The sequence below is a fragment of the Scardinius erythrophthalmus genome (genome assembly GCF_964197995.2).
Source record: "Scardinius erythrophthalmus genome assembly, chromosome: 15".
NCBI classification, from domain to species: domain Eukaryota; kingdom Metazoa; phylum Chordata; class Actinopteri; order Cypriniformes; family Leuciscidae; genus Scardinius; species Scardinius erythrophthalmus.
Window position 1 is genome coordinate 27420007 of NC_138235.1, and position 13790 is coordinate 27433796.

Here is a 13790-nt window from a genome sequence, read left to right on the forward strand (position 1 = left end):
GAGCAACGACAGTGAAGAACGAGAGAGGCCAGGCCTGGACTATTTTATTTGATGTTTTGGCTTATTATATGTGACAGCAGTCGTCCGTGAGGGGCTGCTGTCTTTATTTTCGTTTTGCTGTTGATTTATTTTACACCATTAAAATCTTTGAATGTTCGCCGGTTCCCGCCTCCATCCAACAACATCTAACTGTGTTGCAACTAGATTATTACATTTTATTCCACATCATTTTTTTTTTAATATAATTATATTTTAATGAAGAATACTGGTTACCAATTGACACAAACCAGTTACACCACCTGACCATGCTGCTTCTACAGCCAAAGGCCATTGTTTGTTGACTGAAAATCAAGCATGACAGTCAACAAGTTCAGCAGAAGTGGTTTTATTTGTTGTCAATGCTGAAAAAAAAAAACACCTGGCAACAAGAAATCATCATAGTGATGAACAGTGAACTCATGTCTTGTGTTGTAATTACAGTTAAGGAACAATATCTGATAACAAGAAATGCTTGCAGTCTCTCTAAAAATTGTCTGCTCATATTCATGATCATCAAGGTGAATATGCATGGGCTCAGGATTGTCAAGAAGCTGAATTTGCTCATTTGCTGATCTGTTCATCTATGATGATGTTCTCAACTTAACTCCACCATACACCCTTTTGTGTGCGATGAGGTTCATTTTCGTGTTACGCAGCACGTTTGAGCTTCCGCAAGAACCAATAAGGTTCGTTCTCGTGTTATGCAGCACGTTTGAGCTTCTGCAAGAACCAATGAGGTTCATTCTCGTGTTACGCAGCACATTTGAGCTTCTGCAAGAACCAATGAGGTTCATTCTCGTGTTACACAGCACGTTTGAGCTTCTGCAAGAACCAATGAGGTTCATTCTCCTGTTACGCAGCACATTTGAGCTTCCGCAAGAACCAATAAGGTTCATTCTTGTGTTACGCAGCATGTTTGAGCTTCCTCAAGAACCAATGAGGTTCATTCTCGTGTTACGCAGCACGTTTGAGCTTCTGCAAGAACCAATGAGGTTAAGTCTTGTGTTACGCAGCACGTTTGAGCTTCAGCAAGAACCAATGAGGTTCATTCTCGTGTTACGCAGCATGTTTGAGCTTCTGCAAGAACCAACTAGGTTCATTCTGGCACGTTTGAGCTTCCGCAAGAATCAATGAGGTTACACTGAACACTTGAAAAGAGTTCCAAATAGTAGGTTAGTTTATATTACATTTTAAATCAGCATTATAAACTAGTGATATTTGACTAAATTGGCCCTTAGCAGAAAGGCTTGTAATAGGAGTCAATAGGTGTAACCGGTTACACCATTTGATATTTCAGTTTAAAATCAAATTTGACAGGCATTATCACGGACACCTATGTAAGTATGTGGCCTTGGTGGTAATATTTAAAATGTAGGCTAATTTGAAGTTAATACTCATTTTTATAATAATGATGAATTATCAATGTATTCCTGGGGTCATACCACTTGACATAGCCTATACTTAAGAATACCTGACCATACCCTATAAATGTCAAACATTTTAAAGAGAGTTACTAACATTTGCATGCAGCAGTTAGAGTCACTAGGGGTCCTTCTCTGAGACGGGAGAAATAAGGATTTCAGTGTTGCAGTTCCTGCTTACAATGATGCAAAAATCGTCATTTTGCGTCATTCTAAGCAGGAAGTCCCATATCTTTGTAGAGGGGTTGAGACTACAAACACTCGTTCCTCATCTTTCCCAGGGGGTGGGACCCACTCACGTTACAGACCTATTACAGATCAGTGGGTGGGACTTCACTTTCTGAAACTAAAAGCAATATCCTCTGAAACTAAAAGCAATATCCGTTTCAAAGACAGCGGGCTGTCCGCCGAAGACACATTACGTCAACAATAGCGGTTCACTTCCGCGGTTTGGTTCGATTGCGTTCATATCAGCAGCGAACCGTACCCGAGTTCACATGAACCGTACCCCAGACCACCTTTTTAAGCGGACTCGAGTACGGTTCGCAGGTGCGCACCTGAGTTCGGAAGACAGCGTTCACATCATCCAAACGAACCGAACTCTGACGTCATTCGAACCCGGGTGCGCACCAAAAGTGCTAGTGTGAAAGCGCCCTTAGAGCCTCATCTGGGGATACCACCAATGCTGCTACCGTCCTATGCCGTCCTTAGTCCTTGAGTCAGCCTCGGCCATTGAGGCAAGAGTGTGGGCATTGGAAAACATTAGTTTGAATGGGCTGGACAGGCGATTTGTCAAGACCCAAACGAATTCTTCTTGCAGAGCACAAGCAGCTGCTGACGTGCGACTCTTTTGAGCATGCCATGGCTGTTGTGTGAGGCTAACAGACGAGTTAGTGTCTAACTCAGCAAGGCGAAGCTGTCTCTCTGACAACCGTAACATACAACAATGCAAACACGGATCAGTCAGAGCCTCATTTAGATACCTAAACAACATGATGGGCATCGATGATGTCTTGATGTCTGTCGTCGGGAATTAGTGTATTCGTACACAATTTGCAACTTGAAATGGTCCACGGAGATGAGAGAGCTATGATCCATGACTCTGTCAATAACACGTCCTCGGTTAGAAAGTAACTGTACACATAAGAGACGGATAGATACATTATTTAAGGTTATTTCTATTCGTTAGAATATTGATATATGAACTTGTTGTCAATTAAGCCCCGTTGCGAGCATGTCTCTCTAAACTTTCAGTGTGATGCACTGCTCTAGTTGACTTCTGCACCTTCCCCCCCGAAAATATCACGTTAATTTTGAAAACGTAATTCCTTTTGTGGATCCTCTTGGTCTTTCTTCATGTTTCTTTGACAAATATCAGTGTCTCAGTCTCAAGCACGCTGCACGTGAGTTAACCACGCCTACTTATTTACATTTCACGGTATACACGGAATAAATAAAATCTGTTACGGTTGACATTTTCTTCCGCGGTAACGATATATACCGTCATACCGCCCAGCCCTACTTATGTGGTAAATAAAGTTATGCTAGCTTATTTAGCATCTAACTTATCAGCTTGCTATCTACTAGATGAATACATTTGTATGTGATATTTGCAATTTAAACATTTAATAAATATATTTCCCCATAATATCATCAAAGCTTACCTCCTTTGTTTAGTCCACAGGCTCAAATGTGTGCCTTCAATAGTCTTGTGCTTTGGGCTTCTGTACATGTGATGGAGGCATGCACAGTGCCAGTAGGGGGTGTGGTCTCAGTAGCCCTGCAGTAAGCAGTGTGCTATGTGCATGTGATTGAGGAATGGCATGGATATTCAAGTGTATTTGAATGGCATCTGTTTGTTTTAGTCAAGATTATGCTAAAATATACTTTCCTAAACTATATTTAAGTTCCCTATGAAGAGCCAACCTTCAACTTTGAAAATTCCCAGTTTATTCCCGTTTATTCCCATAAATTCCTGTTAATTCCCTTAAATTCCCATTAATTCCCATTTCAAAGTTTCCATCTTTGAAAATTCCCAGAAATTTGCAACCCTACTCACGTAGTGAAGAAAGGAAATCCTAGATATCCATCCTGCATTGTCACAGCTTGGGAGGGCGAATCCTTGCAACTCAGGTAAACTGCATGGGACAACGCAATACGACGACCTATTATAAAAGAGAAAGCGAAAGAGCCCGTGCAAAGGCTGAAGCAGCACGTGTCCGTGCATCCTTTGCTGAAAAAGAAGCTACGTTAAAAATTGAACAAGCAGAGAAGGAAGCAAAAGCTCTCCTCGAGAAGGCCAGACTCACAGCTGAATTGAATGCTCTAACACTACAGAGGGAGGCAGCAGTGGCTGTAGCACAGGCAGAAATATTAGAGGCAGCTGAGGAACAGTTAAAAGTAACGAACGACAAAAGTGCTGGAAGATCATTAAAGGAAGAAAGTATGCCGCGTACAAACGACTATGTTACACAGCAGGCTGAGTTACAAAAACATTCACGCTGTCATGACTTTGTACCTGTTAAGCATGAGGAAAGCTTAGTAACTTGGGACAAACCACTTGAAATCATCGCCACTTATCCCTTGTCCAGAAAACCAGTTTAAATCGCCAGAGAGATGCATTACCATGTCTGATTCCTACTTTTCACCTCTCAAAATAAGCCAGAGACTAATAACCAACAGTGGCCACATCCTCAGTCAGGTGTTCGTACCAGTCTGAATGCCACAGCTCAACCTTATAATCCTCTTCACTATGCTTCCCAGGATGAATTGGTCAAAGACCCCCCAATGACAGAGTTCTTAAAGTTTCTTGCATGTCATGAATTGGTGACTACAGGGCTCCGTCAGTTCGACGACAGACCCGAAAGTTTCAGAGCATGGCAGTCCTCATTCTTAAATGCCATAAAGGAGCTTGACATCCCAGCTAGCGAAGAGTTGGACCTTTTAAAGGGGTGGTTCAGGATTTTGGACAACAGACCTAATTTCCAAGTTAGCCTGGGTGTTATTTATCAGTGGAGACAGTTTTCAAAAAATTTCACCCAGTCCTCCCAGTTGCATAGTTCGCCGGTGCTAGGCTAGCGCGAGTCAACGGTAACTGCTAGCCTGCCATTAAAACAGTTTTACCCACTCCACAGTACACCAAAAGCAAATAAATTATAACACCAGACTATCAATGTAAATGTCTGTTGAGAGAATAATGTTACAAATGAAACTACTCTTGCATCTCAATGATCGCATTACATTTACAGGAACTAGTTTCTTAGCAGCGGCGGAATTTTACTTTGCTCCGGTTAGTACTGCGCAGAAAAGTAAACACAGAACAGAAGCGGACTACAGTCGGGACGTCTAGCTAGCTAGTAGTAGTCTCGGTTGCCTAGGAAACTTAATATCACTCCGTCGCTGCTGTAGACTGTGCTAATAAATACAGGGAACAAAGTATAACTATTGCAATGTGATGAAAGGGTAGTTTGATTTCTAACATTATTCTCTCAACAGACATTTACATTGATAGTCTGGCGTTATAATTTATTTGCTTTTGGTGTACTGTGGAGTGGGTAAAACTGTTTTAATTTAATAAACAGAGGTTGCTCTCAGGAAAGCCTGGGATAGATTGGTCGAGTGTTATGCTTCACCTGAGATAATTGAAGATGCACTGTTCAAGAAAGTGGATATGTTTACTAAAATTTACAACAACGACTCTGTGAGACTTAGAGAACTTGGAGATCTCCTCATGGAGATCTTATCAGCGAAGCAAGATGGATTCCTGCCTGGATTTGGCCTTTTAGTAGCAAAGCTCTCATACTCTCTTCAAGAAAAATGGGTAGTCCAAGGATCCAGGTTTAAAGCAGAACACAATGGGCTTTCCCTCCCTTTCTCATTCTTTGCTGAGTTTATTTGCAATGAGGCACAAATCAGGAACGACCTAGTTTCTCATTTACTCGTTCCAGCGATATCCATTCTAAGGAAAGACCAATTCTCAGGACGGCAAGAATTCCATTGTCAACTCACAAAACTCGCAGTACTCCACGATCAGAGTAATCGCTCATTGGCAAAAATTTATTTCTTTGAGCTGTTCGGTATAGATAGCGAACCTTCCTCTTATTCCATTCGGACATGTGCTTAAGTTACCAATATGTCTGCCAGGAATGCTTCTCATGATCTCACCAGCCGCAGGAGGTGCTTCCTTTGCTCTACCACCACTCATAGAGTGCAATCAAATACTGGCCAGCAGATGTGAGATACCCACCCCGAATGTAGCCTTGAATCATTCTCACTTTAGGTCAGTTGCAAGCAAAATTCCCACACTCGATCCCAAAGCTCAGATCCTTCTCTTACTGGGGAGAGACATCATTAGGGTGCACAAGGTCAGACAACAAATTAATGGCCCACATGATGCACCCTTTTGCCCAAAGGTTAGACTTGGGTTGGGTGGTAGTTGGTGAGGTATGTTTGGGAAACGCCCATATACCTAGTGTGAGCACCTTCAGGACCAATATATTAGAGAATGGTCGCACCACTTACCTTTCGCCCTGTACCAGTTACATGAACCTGAAAGAGGAAGCTCCTTACAGCGGGGAGCCTAGGGGTATTATCCTCAGAGCACGCAAAAATATCATGTACAGAACCAAAGAAAACAGCCTTGGTTGTGATGTGTTAAAAAGAACTGAGAACGATAAAAAACTAGCCCCGTCCAATGAGGACACAGTGTTCTTAAGGATCATGAATTCAGAGGTTTACAAGGATGAAGGAAACAGTTGGATCGCCCCATTGCCGTTCAGAGACCCAAGACAAATACTTCCCAACAATCGTGTACAAGCTCTTAATAGATTTCATTCTCTGCATTGTACTCTTACTAAGAAACCAGAGATGGAAAAATAGTTTGTCTCTTTCATGAAAAAAATCCTGGAGAATAACCACGCTGAACCCGCACCACCACTGAAGGAGGGAGACGAGTGTTGGTTCCTGCCGATCTTTGCGGTTTACCACCCAAAAAAGCCAGATCAAATCAGGGTGGTTTTCGACTCCAGCGCCCAACATCAGGGCATCTCCCTCAACAACCTGTTGTTAACGGGCCCCGATCTGAACAATAACTTGCTGGGAGTCCTTCTTCGATTCCGTAAGGAACCTGTAGCCATCACAGCTGACATCCATTAAATGTTCCATTGTTTCAAGGTCAGAGAGGACCATCGTAACTTTCTTAGGTTCCTCTGGTTCAGAGACAGCGACCCAACAAAGGATGTCATAGAGTACTGCATGAAGGTACATGTTTTTGGCAATAGCCCTTCCCTGGCCATTGCCATTTACGGGCTAAGACGAGCTGCTAGCGAGGGTGAGAAGGTACATGGCTCAGATACTCGACAGTATGTGGAAAGACACTTCTACGTGGATGATGGGCTTGTGTCCCTACCTACTGACGATCAGACAGTGAGTCTCCTTTGAAGAACACTAGCATCTTTAACCGAATCAAACCTTTGTTTGCACAAGATTGCTTCAAATAGCCCAGTTGTTATGCAAGCCTTTCCTCAAGAGGAACACGCTAAGACTATAAAGGACTTAGACCTTAGAGGTGAAGTTCCTCCTATACAGCGGACTCTTGGGTTGTGTTGGGAGATAGCAGGCGACACCTTCACCTATGATATGTCATCTGTCTGCAAATCATTTACAAAACGTGGTGTGCTGTCCACTGTGAACAGTATCTCAGATCCACTCGGCATAGTCTCTCCGGTCACCATACAAGGCAGAGCTCTGCTACGGGAACTCTCAAACTACACCTCAGAATGGGATGCTTTACTTCCTGAAGAAAAGAGAGGAGAATGGGGAACATGGCAAGACTCCCTCTAGGACCTGAAGCAAATGCATATTCCTCTAACCTATTCCTCAATTTCCCTCTCTGAGGCAAAACTTGTAGAACTGTGCGTTTTTTCTGACGCCTCCACTAAAGCAATCGGCGCAGTGGCTTACCTCAGGGTCATCGACCATGATGGTAGCAGTAATGTTGGATTTGTCTTAGGTAAAGCCAAACTTGCACCGCAACACAAACCTACTATTCCGCGTCTCGAACTCTGTGCTGTAGTATTGGCAGTTGAAATTGCCGACCTGATTCGCCATGAGATGGATCTCAGATCGCATGCTGTAAGATTCTACTGTGATAGCAAAGTAGTCTTAGGGTACATACACAATGAGACAAAGCATTTTTATGTGTATGTGCATAACAGAGTTCAACGAATTCGCTAATCTTCAAGACCAGAGCAATGGGTTTATGTACCGACTGAGCTCAACCCAGCTGACCATGCTTCTAGAGGAGTTGCCGCATCTCAATTCAATAATTCGGCATGGCTCAGGGGACCACCATTCCTCTCCAAACCATATACATGCTTGCAGGAAGAGCCTGAATCCTACAAACTTGTCTGTCCAGAACATGATGTTGAGATAAGACATGATGTCCTCAGCTATTGCACACAAATTAGACTGAATGGCTTAGGGACAGAAAGATTCAAGAGATTCTCTACCTGGATAACCCTTGTAAGAGCTATTGCCCTTTTGATCCACATCGTTCACACGATCAAATCCAAGAGTGGTTGTGGAGAACATGTAGGGTGGCATTGGTGCAATAAACTTGGAACCTCACAAGAGTATTCGCTAGCCTGGAACACCATTTGAGAGCAACTCAACATGAGAGCTTTCCTATGGAATATGCAGCCCTTTCTGAAAAGAAAGCCCTACCAAAGAACAGCCCTCTCTTAAAACTTGATCCCGTTCTCAACGAACGGTTGATCAGAATTGGAGGAAGGTTGAAAAATTCTCCATTAAGCTCCAATGAAAATAACCCCTTGGTTCTAACCAAGCACAACCACATCTCCATTATGCTAGTGTGTCACTACCATGAGAAAGTAGAACATCAAGGGCGTCATTTTACAGAGGGAGCCTTGAGAAGGGCTGGTTTCTGGATTATTGGAGGGAAAAGGCTGATTAGTTCAGTCCTACACCACTGCGTTACTTGCCGTAAGCTCCTTGGGAAAATGGAGGAACAAATTATGGCAGACTTACCTCCTGAGCGCTTAAACATAAATCCCCCGTTTACCTATGTGGGATTGGATGTTTTTGGACCTTGGATGGTCAGAGCGAGACACACTAGAGGTGGACATGCGGACCTTTTAACTAAGTAGGATGCGGAAAGCTCAAGTCAAGTCAAGTCAAGTCAAGTTTATTTATATAGCGCTTTTCACAACACAGGTTGTATCAAAGCAGCTTCACAGTAATAAATTAGAACAATACATCAATGTTTGTTTCTAGTGGAACGTCTACGTTTGGTAATGCTGATCAATAGTATCGTTGATTGATTAATTCAATTAAATATCCCCAAATATCCCCAACTGAGTAAGCCAAAGGCAACAGTGGCAAGGAACCGAAAAACTCCATCAGGTGACCTAATGGAGAAAAAAAAACCTTGGCAGACCCCGGGCTCAGTCGGGGGCCAGTTCTCCTCTGGCGTTTATTAACTAGAGGTCGGATTTAACTGTAGGATTAAAAGTATTATATGAATGCCTGGCTGAAGAGATGCGTCTTTAATCTAGTTTTAAACTGGGAGAGCGAGTCTGAGCAACGAACAGTATCCGGAAGACTATTCCAGAGTTTTGGTGCTAAATGTGAAAATGCTCTCCCTCCTTTGGTGGACCTAGATATCCTAGGTATGACCAAAAGCCTCAAATTTAGTGACCTTAAAGAGCGCGATGGATTATAGGGCGATAGAAGATCCGTTAAATAGACTGGAGCTAAGCCGTTTAGGGCTTTATAAGTCAGTAGCAATACCTTGTAATTAATACGGGACTTTATAGGTAACCAATGTAGAGATGATAAAATCGGTGTTATATGATCATATTTTCTTGATCTAGTTAGAACTCTAGCGGCGGCATTTTGGACTAACTGTAGCTTGTTTATTGAGGATGCAGGACAACCGGCTAATAACGCATTACAGTAATCTAGTCTCGAGGTCATGAATGCATGAACTAACTTTTCTGCATCAGAAACAGATAGCATATTACGTAGCATAGCAATGTTTCTAAGGTGGAAAAAGGCTGTTCTTGTAACATATGAAATATGATTTTCAAAAGACAGGTTGCAGTCTAATATAACACCCAGGTCTTTTACTGTAGAGGATGAAGTAACAGGACATCCTACTATGTTAAAGTTGTATTGTGAGAGGTTTTGTGGGTGGTTTTTTGAACCGATAAGTAGTACCTCTGTCTTGTCTGGATTTAATAAAAGAAAATTATGCGTCATCCAATCTTTTATATCTTTAACACACTCTGTCAATTTGGATAATTTAGCGTTTTCATCTGGCCGTGATGAAATATAGATTTGAGTGTCATCAGCATAACAATGGAAACTAATTCCATGTTTCCTTATAATATTTCCAAGTGGCAGCATGTATATTGAGAATAATAGAGGGCCTAACACAGATCCCTGCGGCACTCCATAGTTTACTGGAGTTATGATAGATTTTTCTCCATTTAAATAAACAAAATGGTAGCGGTCAGATAAATACGATCTAAACCAGCTTAATGCTTGTCCTTGAACACCAGTATAATTTTGTAGTCGATCTAAGAGTATTGTATGATCTATAGTATCGAACGCAGCACTAAGATCAAGTAAAACTAATATTGAGATACAGCCTTGGTCAGAAGCTAAAAGTAAATCATTTGTGATTTTAACGAGCGCAGTTTCAGTGCTATGATGCGGCCTGAACCCAGACTGAAACTTTTCATAGGTGTCATTTTCTTGTAAGAAAGAGCCCAGTTGAGCGGACACAACTTTTTCTAGTATTTTAGACATAAAAGGTAGATTTGAAATGGGTCTATAATTTACTAGATTATTCGGATCTAATTGTGGTTTCTTAATGAGAGGTTTTATAACTGCCAGTTTAAATGTTTTTGGAACATAACCTAAAGATAAAGACGAGTTAATAATATTGAGGAGAGGCTCTTCCACTACAGGTAACACTTCTTTCAATAGTTTAGTTGGTATAGGATCTAGTAAACATGTTGTTGTTTTAGATGAAGTAAAAAGTTTATTTAACTCTTTTTGTTCTATAGTTGTAAAGCCCTGTAATTGTTCTTGCGGGGTGATAATTGAGGCTGAATTATAAGGCGCGATTGAGGATTGAACGTTTACAATTGTGGTTCTGATGTTTTCTATTTTCTCAGTGAAGAACTTCATGAAATCATTACTACTAAACTGTAATGGAATATTTTGTTCAGGAGACATCTGTTTATTTGTTAGTCTCGCCACTGTGTTAAATAAGAACTTAGGATTGTTATGGTTGTTTTCTATTAGTTTGCGTAGATGCTCAGCCCTGGCCGCTTTTAGGCCGTGTGTCCACCAAAGCGTTTTTAGCCAGCTGAAAACGCTAGGCGCTCTGCTAAAAACGCTCAGCTGTGGGCGCTTGAGAGCGTTTTGGCAGCGCAGCGTTTTTTCAGTTGAGACGGTTGAGACTGAGACACTTTGCTTGTTATGATACGGAATATCCGCGAAAGTCTTACTAGTATCTCATTTCACACATATTTTGTTTCTGTGTTGATTCTATATTAAAATGTCAATACAATGTAATGTATTTTATCTGGCTCTTGATTTTGTTCCGTTATTATGCTTGTTGTTGTCATCTGTTGACGTTGTACAAGCAGAATCATGTGGCGGACGCGGTTGGTCGGTGTGGTATTAGTCCCGCCCCTCCTCCACTGTGATTGGACGGTTGGGTAAAAAGTGACAGTGATGAGCGCTGCGTTTTACCAAAAGTTGAACATTCTTCAACTCTCGGCGACCGGTAAAAAACGCCGAACGCTCAGCGCTTCAGCGTGAAAAAGACGCTCAGCGCCTCGTTACGCTCATGGCGTTTTAAAAACGCGGCGCTCCCATTGAAAACAATTGAAAAAACACGCCAGCCGCGAGTAAAAACGCTTTGGTGGACACACGGCCTTAGGGCCTTTTTATAACGTGACATACTGTCTTTCCATGCGATTCTAAAGACCTCTAAGTTGGTTTGTTTCCATTTACGCTCTAAATTACGGGTTTCTCTCTTTAGAACACGCGTAGTATTGTTGTACCATGGTGCTTTACTTTTCTCTCTGACCTTTTTTAATCTAATGGGCGCAACAATATCCAATGATCCAGAGAGAATGGTGCTCATAGTGCTAGTTAATTCCTCAAGTTCATCTGTTTGTTTGGGTTCACTGAGCAGCTGAGACAGATCCGATAAGCTGTTTGAAAAATTATCTATGGTGGATGGAAGGATTGTTCTGCCTAATCGATAACGCGGCGCAGCATGATATATTACAGGAGTACGTAATATGCAAGTTACCATGTAATGGTCAGTGACATCGTCACTTTGTGGAATGATATCTATATCGGTTGGATCGGTTCCATGTGATATAATTAAATCGAGTGTATGATTAAATCGATGAGTCGGTCCGGTAATGTTTTGCTTGACCCCAAAGGAGTTTAATAAATCAGTAAACGCAGCCCCTAACGCATCATTTTGATTATCTACATGGATATTAAAGTCTCCAACAATTAATGCTTTATCGAAGTTAACTAATAGGTCTGAGAGAAAATCTGCAAACTCTTTTAGGAAATCAGCGTAAGGCCCAGGCGGTCTATATATGGTAGCCAAGGCTAGAGATAATAGGGATGTTTTTCGAACATCTAAGAGCGTAACATTTAGTACAAGTACTTCAAATGAAATAAACTTATAACCCGTTTTCTGAGTAACATTGAGAAAATCTCTATAGATTGTTGCAACACCGCCGCCACGACCATTCAGACGGGGCTCGTGCTTATAGGAGTATCCTGATGGAGTAGACTCATTTAAACCGAAATAATCATTTGGTTTAAGCCAGGTTTCAGTAAGGCAAAGTACATCGAAGCTATTATCTGTGACTATTTCATTTACAATAACTGCCTTAGGTGTGAGTGATCTAATGTTTAGAAGACCTAGCTTTAAAAATTGTTTTTGATTACCAATAGCAACATTTTCTGGTTTAATAACAATTAGATTTTTTCTAGATCCTGCAGTAGATTTATGATTTGATCTCACTAAACGAGGAATAGACACAGTTTCTATGCAATGTTCTAAACTATTTATATCAGTTAAATTGGTGCAGCAGAGACTATGATTTGGACTTTTGGTTACTAGTCAAAAGGTATTTAACATTTTGGAGATGTTATCTGACAGAAGATCCGATCCGAATCTGCTTGGGTGTAAGCCATCAGCACGGTAAAGCCTAGGACGCTCCCAAAACAGATTCCAATTATTTACAAAGAGAAGTTTCTGCTCATTGCACCATGACATTAACCATTCATTAAGCGCAAATAATCTACTAAACTTTTCATGACCTAGTCGGTACGTGGGAAGCGGTCCTGACACAATAATCGTTATATCAGGCGATGTGCTGCGTACCGTATCGATCAGATTCCTGAAGTCTTTCTTCAGAACTTCCGTCTGGCACAGCCTGATGTCGGCCCCTCCCGCGTGCAGGACAACAGTTCCGACGCGCTCGTTCAAAATCTCGGGAACGTGAGCAGCGATTTCAGAAACACGAGCACCAGGAAAGCAGTGACTATGCACCTTACTTTTATTTAACGTAGCGTGTACGTGTCGAACGATGGAATCGCCGATGATCACAGCATCGCGTTCTGTTTCGCGAAGAGGGGAGAAGCGGTTTTGTGTGGATATCTCGAAAACCGGGAGGGTCGGAGAGAGTTTTCTTGGTCTAGACCTGGCTCGCGTCTTCCGCTGCGGAAAAATCCAGGCTTCGTGATGGCATGTTGGAGCCGGAGTGAACGAGACCATGGCTGATCGCGACCTCGACGTTCGGGACCGATGTTGAGGAACGCACGGAGTAGACGAGGTCGGAGTCAGCGGGTTAGTAACGTTAGTCTCTGATTTGTGTGCCTCGGCACGTGATGTTTCAAGAGCTAACCGCCGGTCTATCAGCTCGGCTTTTCTTACTAAAAGGTCGTGGATCTGTTTCTCAACAGCTTCCAGCTCAGACTGCACCGCGTGCAGCTCAAATGTGTCCTCACCTGCACCAAAAGGTAGACTACTTACATTTGATATATTCGCCATTTTAACAGATGGACAGTAAGTTAAGTTAGCAACGACGCTACCAGTGGTGCTATCAATATTAATACTAATTTATGGCTTAAGTCTTGGATATAATCCGTCTTTTCAGTGGTACGGGTGTAGAGTAGACGCACGATAGGCGAAAAAATGTTTGTTTGTAAATGAGTGCGGAGAAGACGCGTTCAGCCGTGATCCACGGACGTAACCTATAA